This window comes from Petromyzon marinus, chromosome 45 (genome assembly GCF_048934315.1).
Source record: "Petromyzon marinus isolate PM22_M1 ecotype Great Lakes invasive population chromosome 45, UKy_Petmar_22M1.pri1.0, whole genome shotgun sequence".
NCBI lineage: Eukaryota > Metazoa > Chordata > Hyperoartia > Petromyzontiformes > Petromyzontidae > Petromyzon > Petromyzon marinus.
Window position 1 is genome coordinate 5,396,931 of NC_133711.1, and position 23,065 is coordinate 5,419,995.

The following is a 23,065-nucleotide window of genomic DNA, read 5'->3' on the forward strand; positions in this document are numbered from 1 at the left end:
TCCTGCGACCGCTTGGGGCGTCCTCTCTGTCGGGCTCCTGTCGCGAGGGAGACGGCGAGCATCGGCCTTGGCGGTGATGTCCTCACGCGGGTTGAGAGGGTTCCACCACCGGTGTCTTCGCGGAGGAGGAGGAGGATTGTCGAGTCGCGTTCCGCCAGGCGAGCCGCGCACGACGGAGTTTACAATTCCTATTTCTGAGCGGCTTTGTGCAACTTATTCTTATATAAGGCCGAGTTATCTCGCTATGGCTGATGACAAAAGAAGCAACGCGACCCTGCAGCCCACCACCACGGCGCCCCCCCCCCCTCCACAACCACGGCGCCCCCCCCTCTCCACAACCACCAGGCCCCCCCCCCTCCACAACCACGGCGCCCCCCCCTCTCCACAACCACGGCCCCCCCCCTCCACAACCACGGCGCCCCCCTCTCCACAACCACCAGGGCCCCCCCCTCCACAACCACCAGGGCGCCCCCCCTCCACAACCACCACGGCGCCCCCCCCCCTCCACAACCACGGCGCCCCCCCCCTCTCCACAACCACGGCCCCCCCCCTCCACAACCACGGCGCCCCCCTCTCCACAACCACCAGGGCCCCTCCACAACCACCAGGGCGCCCCCACCTCCCCCGGGGGTCCGCCACCCCTGCGTCCACGCGGCGGCGTCGTCGTTAGCAGCTTCGAGGGCCCTGGGGGGCGGCAGCACCGCGGGGGGGGGGGGGGGGCTGCGGAGCCTCCGCCTGGCAACGGCCGACGAGGAGGACGACGAGGAGGAGGAGGACGACGAGGTAGTGGTGGACGAGTTTGTGGGGGATGGTCGTGGTGCAGGAGGGAGCGTTTAGGGGGGGGTCGAGGTTCGTGCCGAGGGGGAGGCTCCGCAGAGCGGCCTCCTCGGGGGGCCGCAGAGGGGAGGGGTGACGAGGGGGGGGGGTGAGTCGATTGGAAGCGGGTGAGTGGCGGGCAGCACTTGCCCCAAACGTCGGTGTGGGCTACGCGGGGGATCTTTGTCTTTGCGACAAGTGCTGGGTTTAACGTTAGTCCGGCGCGGCTCTTGACAGAACGCAACAGAATGCACAGGCAACCCTCCACAGTGAAGACCCTAATCTCCGGCAGGGATACACGTGTCAGCACCTCGCACGCCAAGATAGTAACACCCTTGGGCAGCCACGTGCCATATCGCAAGCGTGCCTTCGCGTGTGTGCGTGCGTGTGCGTGCACGCACACACGGCATGTCCACGTGCGTGTGTTCAGTAGTGGAGTGAGCTTCGTCAAGCTGTTAAGGCGTCGTGGCGAGATGTTAACGTCCTCGCCTGGTCTACAGGAGGTCGTGGGTTCGATCCCAACCCTGACGCCTGCTGCTGTATATTTGGAGTTTGCGGTGTCTCTCTCTCTCTCATCATCATGGTGGCTAGGAGATGTTAACTACCTCGCCTGGTATACAGGAGGTCGTGGGTTCGATCCAGAGCCTGACGCCTGCTGCTGTATATTTGGAGTTTGCGGTATATCTCTCATCATCACCACGGTGGCTAGGAGATGTTAACTACCTCGCCCAGTACACAGGAGGTCGTGGGTTCGATCCAGAGCCTGACGCCTGCTGCTGTATATTTGGAGTTTGCGGTGTCTCTCTCTCTCTCCCCGTGGTTGCGTGGATTTGTCTCCGGGTCCTCCGGTTTTTCCCTCCACATTGAGAATCAACATCACGCGTTTAGAGTATTCGGCTGCTATAAATTTCCACGCGATAAGCCACTTTGTTGAGCCATCATTGGTGGCCAGGTCGCTTCTGCTCAAAGAGCTACACAGCTCAGTGGGCCTTACCGGGTAAAATTTAAATATTTTTTGTTTAGTTTAAGTTCGGTTCTTGAAGAAGGCCCCAACACATGCAGTGAAACGTCGGACATCACACGGTGCGACCCAAAAACACACGCACACGCCTGCACAACGCCAACAGTGTAAATAAACACACAGATGCACGCACACTAACACTTACACAATGAATAAGACAAAGATGCCCCGTATATAGCCGACACAGACTGTTGGGACAAGTGCTGTTAGCGAGCAGCACCTATGAAGGTCAACACGACGCCTGGCTGCCCTTGTATCCCCCGTTGCAGTATTTACACACCGAACCAGGTACTCACTGAAGGCTGAGTCGACTTAGGGGAAGCCCAGGACCGGTTCCGATAATCGTGAGCGGTGTTGGCCATGAGCGGGAATCGAACTGAGGTCGCCGGGTTCGGAGCGCAGCGTAACGCTAACCGCTCCACCACCGCTCCCCCGAACACAAACACACAGATGCATACACAATATATATATCGATCAAAAAAACATGCACACACTACACATGAAGACAAATCCACAAAGAATGCACGCACCAATACCAATACCTGATATTCGTCACTAATTGACAGTGACGTCACCACGGCGCCTGTGCCAGGCCAGGTGCACTTTGAGGCCACGTGAAGTGTCGAAGGCTCGCTGGCAGTGAGGTCACGGGACAGAGCCAGGTACCGTGGGTTGGCTGACTGAGATGTCAGGTAGATGCACCAGCTGTACCCCCTGCTGCGCCGTCTTGCTGAATTTTAGCCACCCGGCGCTCAGCTCGTTGTTGTGAGCGTCACTCCTCTGCCCTCCGAAGTTGTTGGACGGCGACTGCCTCCAACTGCCCAGTAGAAGCGTCCTCCACGAGCCTCCTTCATAGACTCCGATCGTGACGCTGCTGGTACCTGTCATCGGCAAGTCTAATGTACACACACACACATGCAGGTGCATACACACGCGCATATAAAGACGCACACAGATAATGACGCGCACACCAGACCAACAGAGTGACACACGCAGAAAAAGACATACAAATGCACACACACATAATATGTACACACACACACACAGATACCCAGATTGACACACACACACATTCCCCCAGCATGCATTAGTAGTATCATCTCTCCGGACAGGATGTTTCAAGGTTTATCAGAGCTATGTTCACTTATTTTTTTTACCCTGCAAGACAGAGTTAGCGGTGGGATTGGGAGCAAACCCCAACAGCAGTGGCTTGGTTTTTATTTTTATAAATCCGTACAGACACATATAGAGACAAACATCCCCCCATATGGCTTTAAAAAGACTGTTGGGGCAAATGCTGTTAGCGGCATGGGACACGAGGGGGTGGGTGGCCAGCACCACACCCGGCCACCTTTGTCTCCCGAATGCTGTTTACACACTGCACCAGGCACTCACTCAAGGCTGAGTCGACATAGGGGAGGCCCAGAACTGGTTGGGATAATTCGTCGTCACCATCATCATTGCCACCGTCATTATCATTGTCATCATTATCATTGCCATCATCATTGCCACCATCATCATTGTCGTTATTATTATTGCCATCATTATCATCACTTGCATCATCATCGTCATCATCATCATCATTGTCATCATCATTATCACTTTCATCGTCATCGTCATCATTATCATTGCCATCATTATCATCATCATTGTCAGCATCATCATCATTGCCATGGTCATCACGTCATCGTTTCGGAACTGGGCCATCTCGAGTGAATTCGACAAAAGCGCCACCCCTTCCTCCTCCTCTTCCTCCTCCTCTTCCTCCTCCACCGCGACCGTGAATCCTGGACGCGCGCGTATGTGCCGACGGCTGATAGCAGCGGCGGGCGGGCGAGCAGGTGGGGAGGAGGGAAGAGGGAGAGAGGAAGGGAGCACCCAGGAAGCCGTTTATCACCGAGTCGGGGAATGTTTCAGCCCGGGAAACAAAATCGCCTCGAGTTGGGAGGTTAAGACTTTCCGCTGGCGATTGCCTCCCGTGCTCGCGTTGTCAGCACAACGCGTGTCGGCACACACACGTGTGCTCGCATCGTCAGCACACACGCGTGTCCGACGCGGGCGGCGGGCACCACCAAGATGTTACGAGATGTTAATTACCTCGCCTGGTCCGCAGGAGGTTCGTGGGTTCGATCCCGACCCCTGATAATGCCTGCTGTATATTTGGGTCCTCCGGTTTTTCCCTCCACATTTGGCACGGACGAGCGTTTAGAGTATTTGGCTGCGACCATAAATTTACACTTCATAAGCCACTTCGTTGGGCTATCATTTGTGGCCAGGTCGCTTTTGAAAAAAGTGCTAATGCAATATTTTTAGTCGATGTTATTATTATTACAGTACATGAAGAGTATATGTGATGGTCACACAGACTACTGTCTGCGATTCTAAACAATGTGCAATTATGCCTTCACGGTTTTGACAACACTTTCGATTATTATTGTTTATGAAGCGAATGTCCCCAGGAAAGTACTGATAAGACCAGTGCTGATAAGACCAGCCCTAAATGAGACCAGTGCTGATAAGACCAGTCCTAAATGAGACCAGTTCCGATAAGACCAGTCCTAAATGAGACCAGTGCTGATAAGACCAGTCCTAAATGAGACCAGTGCTGATAAGACCAGTCCTAAATGAGACCAGTGCTGATAAGACCAGTCCTAAATGAGACCAGTGCTGATAAGACCAGTCCTAAATGAGACCAGTTCTGATAAGACCAGTCCTAAATGAGACCAGTGCTGATAAGACCAGTCCTAAATGAGACCAGTGCTGGTGACTTGAGCTCGACTAATGCGGACAGGGAAGGGGGGGGAGGTGACAGGGTGAGGGGCTGGGGTGGCAGGGGGGGACAGGGGGTGGGACCTTTGTCTGTTGTTAGTAGTGTAGCGGTGAGCACACGACGCTACAAACCCGGTGGCCCGGAATTCGATTCCCGCTCATGGCCAACACTCCGCACCGAATATCTGAACCCTACCCTGGCGCCCCGGCCCGCAAACACCTCCGCTAGGTCGACTCGGACGTGAGCTCGTGCCTGGCGCCACGGCGCATTACAAAACACCGGCGCTGGGGTGAGACGGAGCGAGTCCGTGGCTGGTGGCCGTTCAGGTTTATTAGCGTCCGAGTATATGAAAGAAAATAAAAAAAATATATATATATAACATCCGAGCGTGCCGCTGGGTCAGCGCCAGCACTGGCGGAGTTGGCGAGCGATAGCCGGGAGTATTGACCGCCGCATAGCGACGATTAGGGCCGGGGTCAGAGGTCACGCTAGCGTCCCACACGGCAAGCGACGCCCGTATGGATTCGGAATGAGTGCCCAATTGATCCGCAAACCCCTCCCGGAAAGGGCAGGATTTTAAGCAACGGAAAGAAAATTAAGAGCCGCCTCTTTTTTTGTATTCAACGTCATCTCGCGGTGAGTTTTTGGCATCATATATATGTAACATTAAAACAAAGGCAAAGGGGCAGCCCTGCCTTTGCTCTGTCCCACTGCCGCTGGCAGAAGAGACTTTCCACTAGGAGGATCTCTAGAGAGCCCCCTCTTCTCAGGACGGGATTTTGGTCTCCTCTTCCACGCTGGTCAGACCTCTTGGAAGGGTTGGAGTGTGTCTGTGTGTTTGTGTGAGAGTATCCGGCCAGCAGTGGCATATGGGTTCAAGCACTGCGCTACGAACCCGGCGACTCCGAGTTCGATTCCCGCTCACGGCGAACACCAGTGACGATTTTCTGAACTGGTCCTGAGCCTCCACCTAGGTCGTCTCAGTCTCAAATGAGTATCTGGTGGCGGTGTGTAAACATCACCGGTGGGGAGACAAAGGCGGCCGGGCGTGGTGCTGGCCACTCACCCCCCTCGTGCGCCGTGCCTTCACGGGTGCTACTTGCTAACAGCACTTGCCCCGACAGTCTGTTAAGGCTATAGGGGGATCTTTGTCTTTGTATGCGAGAGTTGCAGAGAACACGGGCTACTTTCGGGCACGGTTGCAAGATGTTAACTACCTCGCCTGGTATACAAGTTGTGGATTTGATCCCCACCCTGATGCCTGATGTATATTTGGGGTTTGCGTGTCTGCATATTTGGGGGTTTGCGTGTCTCTCTCTCCCCGTGGCCGCGTGGATTTTTCTCCGCGTCCTCCGGTTTTTCCCCTCCGCATTTGGAATCAACGTCGCGCGTTTGGGGCATTTGGCTGCTACTCTAAATTTCCACGTGATGATGTTCCACTCGTCGGGCTCTCATTTGCGATGGCCAGGTCGCTTCTAAAAAAAAAAAAGAGTCATACAGCTCAGTGGGCCTCACCTGTTAAAATAAAAAAAAATTGTTCAAAGTAGTAAATAGGTTTCACACCGGCGCTTCTTCATTCACGTGCTTTCGACCGTCGGAGACGACACACGCAAACACATGGTAACTAAGCTAGTTGCTATCACTTCTAGACTTGAAGCTTTCGTGACTGGAAATGATCCATACTCTTTGATTCTATTCGGTTTTATTTTTTACCTACTTGACTTCACCGAATGGAACCAAAGAGTAAAGCTAGTTGCCCCGAGTGGAGCGAAGACCTCCTGGGGCAGAAGAACTTCCACGATCTTACCTCCTTCTCAAACGGCGAGATGGAATATCGGAAGATTGGAGTGGCTGCCACCCTCTCTCCAAACTCCACGTCACACAAACTCTGGCCGTGCTCGAGCCCCCCCCCCCCACCCACCACAGCCCCCCCCCCCTCCCCCCCCTCCTCCCCCCGATCCGCTGCAAGAGTTATTTCAATGCGTTTTCACTGGCCCCGCGCTGAAAAAAAAATAACGGGAGAGAGAGTGCGATTCCTAAATCAATCAATTTTTTTTACACAAAAAAAATATATAGTGTGTGTGTGTGTGTGTTCTGGACCTCCGTGCTCTGCGAGCTAAAGACACAGGCCCGCGGATTTGTATGTTCCGTGCCGAGGAGGATGGAATGCATCGCGCGTTTGACTTTTTTTGTTTTAAAGCAGAGACACAGAGTGAGCGAGCGAGCGAGAGAGCTGTTCGCTCGGAATCGCTTCGAGAAATCGCTAAACTTATTCAGAAGAGCGCGTTCGATGGCAGGAGGGGGGCAACTGCATGAGACATCGCCCCCCCCCCCCCCCGTATTATATTTTTTGTTTAACACGTAGCAGCAGGCTTTCGCGACCAATATCATCCATAATAGGTGTTTTATGGGTTAGATCGCGTAAATATATAAATGTGCCGTTAAAAGCCGCCACCACCCGACACAGCTAACTAGTAAGGGTTGACAAATCTGGCTGTCGCCTGATGAAGCTAGTTGTAATTACTGGCGAAACGTCGTACTCAGATTGTAAATGTTGTGGCTTGGTTCTCTAACACTACCGGTGTGCTGTACTAGCGACGAATTGGACACGTTCTGTTTACGTGACACAAACCCTACTAGTTGGCCGTGTCGGGTGGTGGCGGGGTTTAACGACACATTTACATATATTTACGCGATCTAACCCAAAAAAAACACCTCTACTATGGATATTTTTTGTAACCGTTGTAATCACGCCATTGCGATTCGCATCTCCGATTAGCACGGTTGGCTACGTGCGTCGCGAAAGAAGTCGCAAGGTACGTACGCACCTGGCCAGAGGTCACGAGGAAGACCAAGAGAGTGACGGGCACATGATATCCCTCCCTTCCTCCCATATCTGTCTCTGCACATTAAACTATTTTTTTTTTATATACAAAAACGCTACACAAACCTTCACACGGAGCACGTGCAAGTCACATCAGCCGCGTCGGTGACGAACTGGTAAACTCTGGATCGGTTTAGACATTCCGTCTCTCATCAGGCTCGTAGCCAATGCTGCTTGAGCGAACGCTGCTGGATTAACATATGTTCTTGGCAAGCAGACTCCTTATAAACTACGCTGATTCATCCTATTAAAAAAATAATAATACCGTACACGCACTCACTTATGCGTTGCCATGGAGCATTATAGGTAAAGATAAATGAGCGGTACTCAGCTAAGGGGTGTCTGTGTGAGCCCCTGGGTCTCGATGTGATGGCTATGGGTCTCTGGGTGTGTCTACGTGCCTTGACATCACAAATGTATCTGCGATAGTATGCGTGCATTGTCTAGTCCATAGGCATGTTGGGCCCGAGTCCATTGCCCGACGTTTACATGGCAAAGGACCGTCTCTGTTACGTATGGGCGCTGACTCTACACAAATCTATGTAAAACATAACGCGTACAAATCATTACCGGATTATTTTTAGTGTGACGAGAATGTGGATGGACAGCAGCACAACAACACTCAGCCTCTGGCTTTGTTATCTCAGCTGGCAAGCGGATGCGTTACACGGACGGACACAGCCAGGGACCGTCAGCAGGGGTGGCAGTTAAATAGAGTTACATAGAGACCCACAGTGTTGCACAGAGATCCATAGTTGCATTGAGATCCAGTGTTACATAGAGATCCATACAGTTACATAAAGATACACAGAGTTACATGGAGATCCACATAGTTGCGCAAAGATCCACAGCATTACAGAGATCCATAGAGTTGTATAGAGATCCACAGAGTTACATAGAGATCCACAGAGTTGCATAGCGATCCACATATTTGCATAGAGATCCATAGGATCCAGAGTTGCATAGAGATCCATAGTTACATATAGATACACAAAGTGGATAGAGATCTATAGAGTTACATAGAGTTTCATAGAGATCCAAAGAAATCCATAGAGTTGCATTAAGATCCATAGAGTTACATAGAGATCCACAGAGTTACATAGAGATCCATAGAGTTACATAGAGATCCACAGAGTTACATAGAGATCCATATAGTTGCATTGAAATCCATAGAGTCACATTGAGACCCACAGAGTTACACGGAGATTGATTGTGTGCCTTAGAGATCTATAGATGTGTATAGAGGTGCATGAGTTACATCGAGATCCATAGGATCTAGGGTTACACCGAGATCCACAGACAAATATGGGAGGAAGACAATGATGGTGAAATATCATCCGCTCGTCACTCTTGCTCTTCCTCACGATCTCCATCCAGGTACGTACGCAGGTAGAACTTCTTTCGAAACCGTGCGTAGCCCACCGTGCTCACGGTGATCCAGGCCAAGATTGCACGGGGACAGTCGGTCGGATTTTTTGTTTCTCTGCACGAGCATCCTCGATTCTCACTCCACCGCATCCTCCCGGCTCTCCACCTTCTCTTCCATGCGCTCTGCCCCAGGTGAAATCGCAACATTCTCATGACCCGTGCAGGTATACGGCCGACGCCGGTGACGACAAACTGTTTTTAAAAAAAACTATTTTTTATTTTACCAGGGAAGGCGCCACTGAGCTATACGGCTTTTATTCAGAAGCGACTTGGCCGCCACGAATTAAATCTCAACGAAGTGGCTTATCACGTGGAAATGTATGGCAGCCAAAACAATCTTAATGCTTGTTAAATTCTAAACGTGGAGGGAAAAACCGGAGGCACCGGAAAAAAGTCCGCGCGACCACGAGGAGAGAGACACGCAAAACCCCAAACGTACAGGCGTCAGGGTCAGGATTGAACCCACGACCTCCTGCATTTCAGGCGAGGCAATTAACATTTCCTAGCCACCGAGTCACAATTATCTGAAATCGGTCCTGGGCTTCACCGAGGTCGACTCACCCTAAAATGAGTACCTGGTGCGGTGTGTAAACATCGCCACTGGGGAGACAAAGGCGGCCGTGATGTGGTGTTGGCCACCCCAACCCCATCGTGTGGTCGTGCCGGCCTTCGTAGGTGCTCGCTAACAGCCCCAACGGTTCTGTTAGAGGCTACGGGGTGGTGTTGGGGAGGAGGGGGGGGGGGAAATCTTTATCTTTGTGTATGTGTGTATATATAAGGCTAGCGGCGTGGCACATTGTGTACATTGTAGAACTCGTGATGGAGTGCGCCGGTAATGGTGTTACGTGGGCGGTTGGAAGCCGGGCGGCTATGCCGCACAGCGCGAGTTGCCACCCCCGCTACACCTAAGAACAACAGGTCGCGTTTCATCCGCCCGTCGTGACGCGCTCACCAACCCCACCTGTCCGTCCATCACTCGGCCCACCTGTCCGTCCATCACTCGGCCCACCTGTCCGTCCATCACTCGGCCCACCTGTCCCGCCGCACAAAGATCCCCACTGCATTCTCATTACGCACCACACCTGTCCCTCCCACCACCACCCCCCGTCTCTCTCTCTCTCCGTGCGCGTCACCGACACCCCGTGGTGTACAAAGGCAAAAGGTCCCACCGCCCAACCGCCCTCCTCCAGTGTAACAGCCTGTTTGGGGGGGGGGGGGGGGGCAAGGGGTATTTGCGAGCACCTATGAAGGCACGGCACGGCGCACGATAGGGAGGGGGGGAGGTGGGTGGCCAGCACCACGCCCGGCCGCCTTTGTCTCTTCCCAGTGGCGATGCTTTACACACTGCACCAGTTACTCATTTGGGTGGGTGGGTGGGTGGCAGGGTGGCTGGGTGGGTGAATGGCTGGGTGGATGGCTGGGTGGGTGGGTGGCTGGGTGGGTGAATGGCTGGGTAGATGGGTGGCTGGGTGGTTAGGTGGCTGGGTGGTTAGGTGGCTGGGTGGGTGGGTGGCTGGGTGGGTGAATGGCTGGGTAGATGGGTTGCTGGGTGGATGGGTGGCTGGGTGGATGGCTGTGTGGGTGGTTGAGTTAGTGGATGGGTGGGTGGGTGCCTGCGTGGGCGGCTGGGTGGCTGTGTAGGTGGCTGAGTGGCTGAGTGGCTGGGTGATTGGGTGGCAGGCTGGGTGGCTTGCTGGGTGGGTGGGTGGCGTGTGAATATCGCTGCCGCTGACCCGTCCCGTTCTGCTCACTGCCTCCTGAGCTCCTGTTTAAAGCAAAGCCACTCATCGAGCAAAAAAAGAAAACCCCTTGCCACCCGGCGCTCCGCCACTCAGTCAACGGGGGCCGGGCCCCGAGCTAACCAAAGCTGTGAGCCGGAACGCCGCGCGCTGGAACAACAAAGCCGGCATACCTGGCGGCGGCTGTGTGTGTGTCGGCGCGGCTTAAACGGGGTAATGCCGACAAAGACGAAGGTCCTTCCCCCCCACCCACCCCACGGTGTAGCCTCAACAGGCTGCCGGGGCAAGTGCTGTTAGCGAGTGGCCGACACGCCCACACGGAGAGCGTTGATGCTCTTTCTGGAAGACTTTGCCGTTTTTTTCCTGGATTTTGTTGTTGCGCGTAGTCACTTTAAGATGTTTTCTTGTTAATGTTTTTGTTTGTTGCGGTTGCACCCGATTCAAGAGCCGCATGGCTCACAGGGCTGTACCTAATAAATGAACTGAACTGAGAGGGGGTAGTGTGGCCAGAGCACCACGACCGGCCGCCTTTACATCTCCTCGGATTCCTCAAGCACGAATGAATATTCTGATGCTGTCGTTCCACGAGCGGCGATGTTTACACGACCGCACCACGGTACCGATTTGGTGAATGGGGCTGAGACCATCAACTCACACAACTACACGAGAGAACCCAGTGTAACACCACAGGCGACCTAGGATTAATCACAACTCAGTATATGCGAGTCTATGAGCTTCGATGTGAGTCTGTGGGTCTCTGTGTGAATTAATATAATAAATGGTTCATATGCAAGTCTGTCGGTTTACATAAGTCTACGTGTCTGTATGTGGATTCGAACTCAGGATCTCAGCTGCTCACTGCTCTGACCTCTGACCCACCCGGTTGACCTCTCCGCACCCGTATCAATTGTACTTTCCGCACCTCCCAACGACCTTTTTTAAGTTCAATTCGGGAGCAGTACAATTTTTCATCAATCAATCAATCAAGGAATTGTTTAATATTTTTAAGCAAACTCTTCGTTTTCTAACTTTGCTGTCACGAGTCTGGAACTGGTTGCTCACACACGTGGCGGAAGCCCACTCACTGGGCCTCGCTTGAGGTTCGCCCGGATTAGTTCCTAGAATCGATCTGCTACTCACAAACCGATCGAGCCACATGGCCTGAATGCCCCCTTCACTACCCCCCTCCAACCCCCTCCAACCCCCGCCCCCCCCACCACAATCGTTTGTCAATCTTTCTCACGCTATTCTGGCCGTGCATTTCCGCATTCAAAAAAATATATAACGTCATTGTGTTCTTTTTTTTCCCCAACAAGTCTCCTTGTTTGCAACCGAGACGCCTGCTTCACCAGAGAGCTGTCACCTGCTCCGAAATGAAGGACATTGATCGGCTGGGATACAAACAACACCAAATTGTCACGGATGGCATTCTTCATGAATGGATACGTCGCATGCACGTGCACACATCCAATATGAGCACTCGCATCCAATACGAGAATGCACAGAGGGGAAAATGCATCATGACTCTGATCACCCGCGGCAATTGCTTGCGTGGAATATTGGAGTTGAGTGGCGAATTCCTCCGATTATCCGCGATTATTATTATTATTATATCTTCCTCCTAACGGATTAAATACTTTGGTAACCCCCCCCCCCCAATGGTGGATAATGGGAACCACAAATTTGGTGTCCCTGTAATCATGACGGATAAGAGGATCATCTCCCAGATGACAGAATTCACTGATTATTATTATCTTAAGCCTCCGTAGAGAAGCTGGCACACCACCACCAGTCATGGGAATAAATTCTTCTCCAGTGCCACGGACTCTTTTACATTTTTGTTCAATTTTTTTTAAAGATCTTCATGCCCTCACACGCCCCCCCCACCCCCCCCGCGCCCCAGCACTCCGAACCACCGCCACCGTTGTGACATTACGATATCTGACGGACTTTAATGAAAGCAGATCAGTCCGCATTGTGAGAAATTAGGTTACTCAATAAATTAGCTTCATGCAATGTCCTTAATACGCCCATTTAGGCGGTATTATGCCTACAGACACTGTTCAATAAGTGTTCACCGTAATCGCCCGCGCTGCCTGCCGCAATTTAACCAAGATCGCGCCTCGAATTAATGTCCGTGTGTGCCGAACGCGCCTAACACGGCTTCATTTTCCGCGTAACAAGCCGCGCGTTCACCGGATTATTGAACCTCGGGGGTAAAAAATAAGGAGGGTGTGTTGGTGAGAGGTAGCGCGCAGGCGGGTGGACAGGCAGGCAGGCAGGCGGGCAGGCAGGCAGGCGGACAGGCAGGCGGGCAGGCAGGCGGGCAGGCAGGCGGGCAGGCAGGTGTGCGGGCGGGCAGGCAGGCGGACAGGCAGGCGGGCAGGCAGGCGGGCAGGCAGGCGGGCAGGCAGGTGTGCGGGCGGGCAGGCAGGCGGGCAGGCAGGCAGGTGGGTGGGCAGGCAGGCAGGCAGGTGGGTGGGTGGGTGGGTAGGCAGGCAGGCGGGTGGGCAGGCATGAGCTTTCAAAGGGGGCATTATCCCTTGTTGTGAGACAATGAAGGAGTGTGTTTAGAGAGAGAGAGAGCTAGAGCGGGAGAGAGCGACAGAGAGAGAAAGGGCCCTATATGAAAACGTTTCCATAATATCGGTGTCATAGTTAAAGATGCCGCCCCACCCAGGCAATGCCTTCGTTTGTTCAATTGTCAAGCTGGCGAGAGCTCAAAAAGACTCTGCAAGTCTCCTCGTCCAAGGGAGACCTGGGATCCAGGTCACTTTGTCCATCCCGCCGCTGGATAAAATAACTATTTTGAATTTACCAGGTAAGGCCCATTGAGCTACGTAGCTCGTTTTCGGAAGCGACCTGGCTATCACAAATGATAGCTCAACGAAGTGGGCTCATCATCACGTGGACAATTTATAGCAGCCAAATACTCTAAATGTGTGAAGTCGATTCTAAATATGGAGGGAAAAACCGGAGGACCCGGAGAAAAATCCACGGGACCACGCAGAGAGAGAGAGAGAGACTCTAAAATATACAGCAGGCGTCACAGGGTCGGGATGCAACCCAAACTATGGACCATATAGTAAACTCATAGAGATACATAGAGACCAACAGAGATTCAGAAACTTATGGAGATATGTAGAGGTACATGAAAGACAAGCCTGTGACCATGCAGCACAAACTATGGATCATACAGTAAACCCATAGAGACCCATACAAATACAGAGAAACCCATAGGGACACATTAAAGACACAAACCACAGTCGTGCAATAGTGGCCATGCAATCCAAACTGTAGACCACATGGTACTCCTTCAACGGTGTAGGAGGAGTAGGAACAGTGACACGAACTCTCTCTCTCTCTCTCTGCTGAAGCCATCTCGTCGTGGCCAGCAGCAGCAGCAGAACCTAGACATTGGAATTTGAGCTCCTGGACCATACTGTCAACATGGGAAAAAGGAAAAAAGCAAAGAGATTTGTAATTATTTGTATGATTATTGTTCATCGGTGCCTTTGCTAAAAGGCGAATTGAGGTCTTCAATCAGCACTGGCAGATTGACAAAAGGCATGTGAATGATTAATATGCTTGCATTATTGAATTGTAACAAGTAGTGATGGACCACAGTGCTTAGTGAGGTGTTCTGCAATGGGTAAATCATTGCACATCGAGTAACCCATACACTTAGAAACACTAAACCTCGGAGATGGAATGGGTCAATGAGTGTGAACACGTAACTTACGTGGTCGGTATTTTCAAGCCCTTACGTTTGGTCACGAAATGAAGAATCCATTCGGAACGCTCACACGGCAGCACGAGCCTACGTGTTAGAGAGAGCAGCCCGCGGAAGTGGATACCACAGAACTACATCTGAGAGCCCTTCTGGTGACCTCTGGTCCACACAGGTTTTATGTAATGCGATGGATTTTTTTTGTTCATTCACTGGTGACTGGGCTAAGGCCATGAATTCACAACACCCTCAGACCCAGTTCAATCACACCCACCCACACCCACCCACACCCACACCCACCTAAAACAACCCAACTACCCACCGACCCAAACCCACTCAACTACCCACCCACCCACACCTACGGAACCACCCACTCACCAAATCAAACTACCCACACCCACCCAACTACCCACTCAACTACCCACCCACCCAAATCCACACAATTACCCACCCACCCAAACCTACGGAACCACCCACCCACCAAATCAAAACTACCCACCCACCCAAATCCACTCAACTACCCACCCAAACTCACCAAACTACCCACCCACCCAAACCCACCCAACCAAACCCACCCACCCAAAACTCACCCACTCAAACCCACTCAACTACCCACCTGCCCAAAACCCACCCACCCAAACCCACCCACCCAACTACCCACCCACCGAATCGAACAGACTCACCCACCCACACACGCAATCACCCGCCCACCCGCCCACGTACCCACGCACCAAAGACAGGAGGTAATTACTGGGGGGCGGGGCGGGGTTGGGGGGCCTTCGTGCCTCCTTGCGAGAGATCAGAGTCACCTCTACGCGCCGCTCCGCTCCCTCTCCGTGACCAATGCGTAACCCGGGATATTAATCTGTGTTAACCGTGTCTCGCCATTAACACGAGCGGACACGCAGCAATAAACAATGACCTTCCGGGTGGATTTTATCGGCCCCCCCCCTCCCCCCATAATCTAACCTCGCTGTTGACGTCCATTAAGGCGCGAGGCCCCTTCGCTCCCCTGCCATGCAGTTCCTGCGCCAATTAACGCCAATTTTAATTAATGGCGGGCCCTCTCCAATTAATAGCACCTAACTTAATTAGCTCTAGCAATTAGGCGCGGGGAGCGGGGAGCAAGGCAATGCGATTGCGGTGGGCGGTTGGGGTTTTTTTTTTGTCACGCAAAGACAAAGACCCTCCGTGTAGCCTGTACCAGACTGTCGGGGCAAGTGCTGTCAGCGAGCACCTATGAAGGCCGGCACGGCACACGAGGGGAGGTGGGTGGCCAGCACCACGCCCGGCCGCCTTTGTGTCCCCCAGTGGCGATGTTTACAACACCGCGCCAGGTACTCACTTGAGGCTGAATCGACCCTGGGGGAGGCCCAGAACCGGTTCAGATGCTCGTCACTGGTGTTGGCCGTGAGCAGGGAAATCGAACCCGGGTCTCCGGGTTCGTAGCGCAGCGCGCGAACCGCTACACTACCGCACGCACACACAAAGACACGTGGGCAGACGTGCACACACACGTCTAACACGTGCACACACGTCTAACACGTGCACACACGTCTAACACGTGCACACACGTCTAACACGTGCACACACGTCTAACACGTGCACACACGTCTAACACGTGCACACACGCGCGCGCGCGCGCACACATTCCACATTTAAAATATTGAAATATATTTATTCCCGTTCCTACGGGTGCCAATCTCGCTCAGAAGAATGTAAGCGAAGGGCGTTTCGATGGAAATTATAAAACTCCTAATGGGATGCATTGCCGGCCCCCCACGCTTCCCGCTTTTTAGCCAACAGCTGCGATGCAAAAACAATTTCCTGCAGCACCGATCGGATTTAATAAATCTCATCCAATTTTACCTTCCCCCGGTTATTAATGAGTAACGGTGTGACAACGGCAATAACAAAAAAATTACGTCAAATAATAATAATGATGATGATGATTACGATAGTCATCATACGGACAGGATTACGAAAACGTCAAATTGTCTCATCACGACTCCTCCGTGGGTTTTTCCACGGCTCTGCCGCCGCCGCTGCCACCGCCGCTGCCACCGCCGCTGCCACCGCCGCTGCCACCGCCTCCCGATCGCTTCTTCGGGTCGTGCCGCGCGCCTGTCGGGGTACGGTGTCCGACGTTTCGTCCCGCGTGCCGGAGGCTTCTACAGGAACCGTATTGGAGCTGCTCAAGCTCCCGTTTAAATGATCTGTTGCTGGCCACTGGTGTTTGATGTCGGCTGGCCGATGTTATTTTCCATTCTGTTGTCAGTTTGTGAATATTATCACCGTCGATATTGCGCGTAGCATTACCACGAATATTAAGGCGGCAGGGAAGGCCTCACGGCGAGAAGGAGCTGGGTTAAATTCCCACCGCGGGCGCCTTTCTGCGTGCGACGTCTGTACGTTCCGCCCTCTGTTCAGCATGGGTTTTCCTCCGACAGTGAAATGCACACAACACACAATGTAATTGGTGTCGGCCTGACATCCCAAATGAAGCTGCAGCCTCCGATATGAAAGTCGGCCGCGCTGAGGCTTTGCACGCAGTCTTTGGACTCATTGTGGCTTCCCTGGGTACTCGAGCAATTGTCACGACTGTCACCACCTCCGATTAGCACGGTTGGCTACGTATGGTGCACAAGAAGTTCCACATCGTACGCACATACGTACAAAACAAAAGTAACAACGAAAACCGAGCTACGCTTAATCGGCAAAGACCGCGACCACAGAACGGGTACCGCAGGAAAAAAAAAAACACGCGGAAAAATGTTTATCTCCGATGCATAATTAACGTAGATTCCGGTACATTATACAGAATAGAACCCCTCTTAATTACGGTAATTAGTTCCACAAAAACGGCCGTTAAGCGATTTGGTCGTTAAGCGAGTATAGGAAATACACGTTAAAGGTTTAATTCGTTCCGATAGCATCGATAGTTACCCCTTTTGCACCATGAAAACGCAATTTATAATATTTAAATGGATAGTCATTCATAAAGAATCTAACAACATTATAAACACATAATATTAAGAGAAACGTGGCGAGTCAATGCATTCACTAACATTTGCTGAACCTACAACAGCCCCTCGTTAACAGGTGAATGGTCGGTAAGCGAACACATTGGCCACTACTGTACACTACACTACTATATACTACACTATACACTACACTACTATACACTACACTATACATAACATTACTATACACTCCGCTATACACTACACTACTATAAACTGCACTACCATACACTCCATTATACAATACTAAAAACTACACCACTATACACTACACTATACAATACTATGCACTACACAACTATACACTACACAATATACTACACTATACACTACACATTTGGGCTCTACGGGGGCCCATCGTTCAGCGATTAGTCGTTAACAGGGGCGGTCTTTAAGAGGGGTTCGATTACATCTTTTTTTGTTCCCCTTAACACGAGAACCAAACGCGTGATGCTCGCAGGGTTTGGCGGGCGGGCGGGCGGCGGGCAGGGGAGGGAATTGGAGCCATCCACGAGGAATCGCCAAACAAACCCGCGCGCCATCTGGACCGACCGCCGCCAATCTCCCCCCGGTCCGGCTCCCGAGAAGTGGGGGAGAACGCGGCGTTAGGAGCAAGCCGCGCTTCAAAGCGACGGAGATGGAAAATCCGTGCCAGCGGCGCGAAGGGGAACCTTGAGTTCCCCCCCCCCCCCACCTCCATCACGTTGTCAAGAGTGCGTGTGGATACGTGTAAAGATTCCCCGCCCCCCCCCCCGTATAGCCTGTAACAGACTGTTGGTGTGCAAGTGCTTTTAGCGAGTGGCACCTATGAAGGCCGAAGGGGGCGGGTGGTGGCCAGAAGCACGCCCGGCCGCCCTTGTCTCCCGAGTGGCGGTGTTCACACACCGCACCAGGTACTCAATTTGAGAGTCGACCTAAGGGAGGCCCAGGACCGGTTCAGAAAATCGTCACCGGTGTTGGCTGCGTGACGAGCAGGGAATCGAACGTAGGTCGCCGGGTTCGTAGCGTGGCGCGGCGTGCCAATGAGACGCAATTTTATGATTCAGAGACGCGGGAAACCATAGACCGATGGGGAGGGGGGCAGCCCGAGCAGGCGCTAATCAAACAATTGCCCAAGCTCTGTCGTCCTATCTTGCGATGTTCGGCCTACTCCACAAGCGGTATTGAAAAACAAATACACCGCACAAACACCGCACACGCGCGCTCAAGCAAATTTTGTGTGGCCGTGGCAGAATAGACGGAGAGCCGCAATATCTAACCCGCTCTAATTCAAAGTAAACAAACGCAGCAGTACGCTTTACCAACCACGGGGAATTTGAAACAATTATGTTAATGTATGGCCCCACAGACCCCGTTATTATTATTATTATTATTTTAATAGAAAATCTTTATAAACGACAGTGGTGGATACACTGCTGCACGCGGCTGGCCCGTATCACCGCACCGATGGGAATGTGAAACTCCGTTTCCCTCCCCGTGGGTGGGCATCACGGAGGAGCCGTACCCGTAGCTCGCCAGGAGTAGGCGGCTCGGCAAATAATGTGGACTCCAGCTGTTCCATCTGTTGGGATAGAGCGTTGCACCCTCGCACGTGTGGGTTTTTTTTTTAGTTTTTGTTCCAGTTGCCTCCGATAACACCATAATATATAGAGGACCGCAGAACTTGGGGAGAAATATGGTGCTGACTCCTGGGTGTAGGTATGCAGGGAGGTGGATAACAAGATGAGTAGGTAGGTGGGTGGTTCAGTAATTAGGCAGGCAGGTGGGTAATTAGTTAGGCAAATAGGTAGTTAGGAAGGGTGGCAGGTATGCAGATGAGTAGGCATGATAATAAGTAGGTAGGTGGGTAGACAGGCAGGTAGGTGGGTTAGTAGTTTAACAGGTAGGTAGGTTGGTGGGTTAGTCGTTTAACAAGTGGGTAAGTTGGTAAGTAGTTAGATAGGTAGGTTGGTGGGTTAGCACTTTAACAGGTGGGTAAGAAGTTAGATAGGTAGGTGGGTGGGTGGCTATCTAGTTTAGCCGGTAACACAGGGGAACAAGGGCAGTTACTTAGCGCAGGCAGGGTGACACTCTCGCTCGCTTGCTCGCACAGCCCGATGCTCTCAGCGCCGTGCATCTGCATATAGAGAGCGCTCTCAGCGTGGCGCGTGGGCTGAGTGCTCCCGCTCACATAATGGACGGAAGGGGAACAGATTAAGACAATGTTAATAATTCATGCGAGTGCGATAGCCCGGCTCAATATCCCAGTTTGTTTGTGTCCACACTTTGAGCTGTGATTAACTTCCACGGTTAATGCAGTTGGCTGGGGTGGCCCAGCGGCTCGGAGGGGTGGGGCGGCTAGAGGCGGGGAGTGGGGCATGCGGAGAGCAGGGCTGGGGTCGGGGGAGGGGGGAGATCGTAATGGACGGGTCTGAAAGGCACCGTACCTGGGTTCGGATTCCAGGTGGTGGCCACGAGTGGTGAACCCTTTGCCACTCCGATGACGTACGTGTTGCTGCGGCTCTCTGTGGCAACGACGTCTTTGTGAAAACAACTTCGGCGGCGGCGGCGGCGCCGCTGCTACGGCGCCTCTCCGAAATAAAATTAAAGCCGAGGCGCTCGCGGGTTCCGAGATCCGGCGGTGAACGGGGGGTGGGGTCGGGGGGGGGGGGGAGTTCGGGGGGGTCCTAGCCTGCGCCCTGCGACTTGCGGCCGTCTCGGGCACGGGAAAGGGGTCAAGGCGGAGTGGCGAGCGTCACGGAATTGGAGTTTGAAACCCCGCAGGCCAGCGACGGGGAAGAAATGAAGACATAATAAGGTTTAATTTTGGGTTACAACGCGTGGATGTAAAATGCGTCGTTGAAACCCGCCACCACACGACGCAGCCAGTAAGGTTTGTGTCACGTAAACAGAACGTGCCAATTCGTCACTAGCAAAGACACAACATCTACAATCTGAGTACGACGTTTCACCAGTAATTACAACTAGCTTCATCAGGCGACAGCCAGATTTAAGAACAAAACGAATGAGCCCACAACCACCGCCCTCCTCACTTCGGTGTCCTTGCCGGCGGCTATTCGATCGCCACTTTGCGAGTAACGCCGTCACGATAAACGACGTGCCGAGGATTTACTTCATACCGGTAGGAATCCGATGAGCTATGAAGCTCTTTTTTGTCGCAGGCGTCCAGTCTGAACCATCACGGGGCAGCTCTGTCCACCCAAGACGTTGTCGGCAGTCGGTCTTCCGTCATCGCACCTGGCCCGGCTAAAGGCAGCGCGGCCGCTCGACGGTCCGAAGGGTGGGGGACTGTTACGAACGTGGCAAACACAAAAAACATCACCGAGCACCCGACCGTGGAAGTGCCGGGGATTTTCTCTCTCTCTCGCGACGGCTGTGGATCACGCTGCACCGCGCTCGGACGCAGCACGGGGTTGCGTGCGCGGTGCACCACGCCGTTCCATGAACGAAACATCGAAGGTTTTCCAATCTCCAGAATGCGGTAAACCCCCAAACCATCAAACGCATCGCCGACGAGTAGCGCCGTCCACGCCACACACCCTGGCGGTATGGCTGCAATCCGTACAGCGTATACTGCCGCCTTCGATTGGTCGAAGGACCTTAACACTCAAACTATGACACGTATACGAACTGTTGCTGACACGCTGAACGAAAGAAGGAAGGCCCAGCCGGCTACACCTTGAACAAAGCTACACAAATACACTAGCGGGCAAATACGCCTCCTCGACCCCAGCACCTGCGATTAGCGCGGTTGGCTGCGTGCGGTGCCAAAGAAGTTTCAACGTTTCGTTTGTCTCGCCGGTAGTCGTACGGCTTTCCGGCAAATGCGGAATGTCAGCCGCGGGGAACATGGGACCTATTTCTACGAGCAGCTAATAATTGCCAGCCCGTTGTCAATAATGTTGGACATTTGACCGATTGGTCCAAATGAGTCGTAACTTCTTTGGCCGCCCCGCCATCCCTGGTTGTGAAGGTTTCCTGGCTCGGTTGAGAAGTTGGGACTGTGGTCACGTGGACTCGTGTATCTCCGTCGTGATAACCCCTTTGTGGTGTCTGCTTGGTCGTCGGGAGTTTTCATTTGCTTGGTAGTAGCTGTATATAGAAACATAGCTATATAGTTCAGTGGGCCTTACCTGGTAAAATAAAAAAAGTTTAGTTTCATAGAAGTTGGTCCTCATATATAATTAATGCACAGCTGGGATGTCCTTCCTCCGCACCTCCAATCAGCACGGTTGGCTACGTACGGTGCGAAATAAGTTGAACATACACACATACATAGACTCACATAGAGACCCATAGACTCACATAGAGACCCGTAGACTCACACAGAGACCCATAGACTTACATAGAGATCCATAGACTCACGCAGAGACCCATAGACTTACACAGAGACCCATAGACTCATAGAGACCCAGAGATTCACAAAGAGACCTAGAGTTTGCTGTCCTTCCCCCGCACCTCCGATTAGCACGGTTGACTACGTACGTTGTGAAAGAAGTTCAACACCAACCCCCCCCACCACCCCCCCCCATATCTCCAATAAAAGTTTGATTTTAACATCCCACCAGCCACACGGAATTCCATCTTGTAGCTATTATTTTTCCAGCAGCATTGGTTTTCAACAACAAGCAAACCCGGGGACCAGCTTTGACATTCAGTGTCTCATCAGCAGAGTCAGGCTTTGCTCAAACCCGATCCATGGTGAACTGCCGGATGCAATTCCTCTTTCATCGTCATCGTCAATCAGAGTCAATCATCGTCATCATCAAATTTAAAGACAAATTGCAGAAGGAATTCCCCAGGTGCGCTGCTTTGTTTGAACGATTTTTGCTTGCTGTTACCGTCCGGTGCCATCGCAATGAGACAAGCGAATGGAGTAACAAAACCAAGTAATGAAAACATTCGCTCTGGGCGGTAAAAGCACGACTGCTTGGGAGGGAACGAACAGCACCTCTCTCGTGAAATAAAGCCGGGGACTATTCACAAAATGAATGGACGAATAAATAATAACACATTCTGCTCGCAAACCTCCCCACAACCGCCCACCCCACCCACCCCGCCCACCCCACCCACCCCACCCACCCCGCCCGAGCAGCAGAATTGAATGGAGCGGCGGTGGGGGGGGGGGCCAGCTCAATACGCAGTTAATAATTCAACTGGATGTAGCCGAGTGTGGCGAGATATTCATTGACCTGAGTATTCACAATTATTTAGCGTTAACAATTATTTACGTGGGACCGCCGCCGCCAGCCCGCCCGTACATATTTACCGTGAACGTCTGGCCACTCTGTCCACCGGGGGGTACGGGCTTGCTTCGTGGTGATTGAATGGCTCGTGGTTGATTAACGATGATGGGTTCAGCAAAGTGCCCATCGCGCAGCAACGGCAGCCGGCCGGATTACCTTCGGACGCAGCAAACGCCTGGTTAAAAACGCCAACGCCCCCCCCCCCACCACCACACCACATCGCGCGTCCTCACACGCGGGGGGTTAATATAAACGATAATAATTTTTGCTGACTCTTAAAGTAAGCAAAATTTTTTTTATTTTATTTTACCAGAGCAAGGCTACATAGGTCGTTTTTTCTTTTCAGAAGCGACCTGGTTATCACAAATGTTAGGTCAACGAAGTGGCTCATCGCGTGGACATTTATTG

The 23,065-nt window shown here is 52.5% G+C and overlaps 1 long non-coding RNA gene across 1 annotated transcript; it reads right to left on the reverse strand.

Annotated features, from left to right (window-relative positions):
- Window positions 1-891: 891 nt before the first annotated feature.
- Window positions 892-21,459, reverse strand: LOC142930911 (uncharacterized). Its single transcript, XR_012946893.1, has 3 exons — window positions 21,148-21,459; window positions 15,734-20,699; window positions 892-2,733 (listed from the first exon to the last, which is right to left on the reverse strand). It is a non-coding gene; the product is annotated as an uncharacterized LOC142930911 (long non-coding RNA).
- Window positions 21,460-23,065: the final 1,606 nt, after the last annotated feature.